Here is a 594-nt window from a genome sequence, read left to right as displayed (position 1 = left end):
AGCTTCAGTGTAAATATTGCGTCAAAATCAAATCAATTTGAGTGCGATTTAAACCTGGATGATTGTAACCACTCTAAGTTCGTCTGCCTTGGGAAAGCTAGTGTGTCTCTGACATAGTGATAACACTCATTACCAGGTCTCGTCCCATTCGTCGATCTTTGTGATATCACAAATCCCAGAAAATATGCGTTGTAGTCCAAACGAGTCGTTCGTTGTAGTTTTTGAAAAGTGATTTCTGTTAAATAAAATATCTCCTTTTGAAGTGGACTTTGAGCTTTTTAACTTTGCAGATCTTTTTTATGCTCAAACAGCAACATTACAGACTAACTAAAGTTGAAAGCATAATAGAACCCCTTTAAACAATGCATACATACATGATACTGTTTTGTTCATAATTGGTTATGCAATTTACGAAATTATATTTGATTTATAGGAGTTAATTTAGACGTAATGCACGTTTTTTTTATAGACAGTTATTTCCATGCGTTGACATTGTGCTGCATTATTTTGCTTATTGTGCCCTCCTGTGGCCTCGGGAGACAAGACAAAAGTTTCCTTAAAACCTATTTAATCTGCATATAAAACATTAGAAAT

General features: G+C 34.3%; 1 protein-coding gene across 1 annotated transcript in view; it reads left to right on the top strand.

Moving 5' to 3' along the window:
- Positions 1-594, top strand: part of ankhd1 (ankyrin repeat and KH domain containing 1) — a 56,564-nt gene that overhangs the window by 10,905 nt on the left and 45,065 nt on the right. The window lies entirely within an intron of this gene.

This window comes from Sinocyclocheilus rhinocerous, unplaced genomic scaffold, assembly GCF_001515625.1.
Source record: "Sinocyclocheilus rhinocerous isolate Xijiao unplaced genomic scaffold, SAMN03320098_v1.1 scaffold682, whole genome shotgun sequence".
NCBI lineage: Eukaryota > Metazoa > Chordata > Actinopteri > Cypriniformes > Cyprinidae > Sinocyclocheilus > Sinocyclocheilus rhinocerous.
This window is presented reverse-complemented; position numbering and strand designations above follow the sequence as displayed.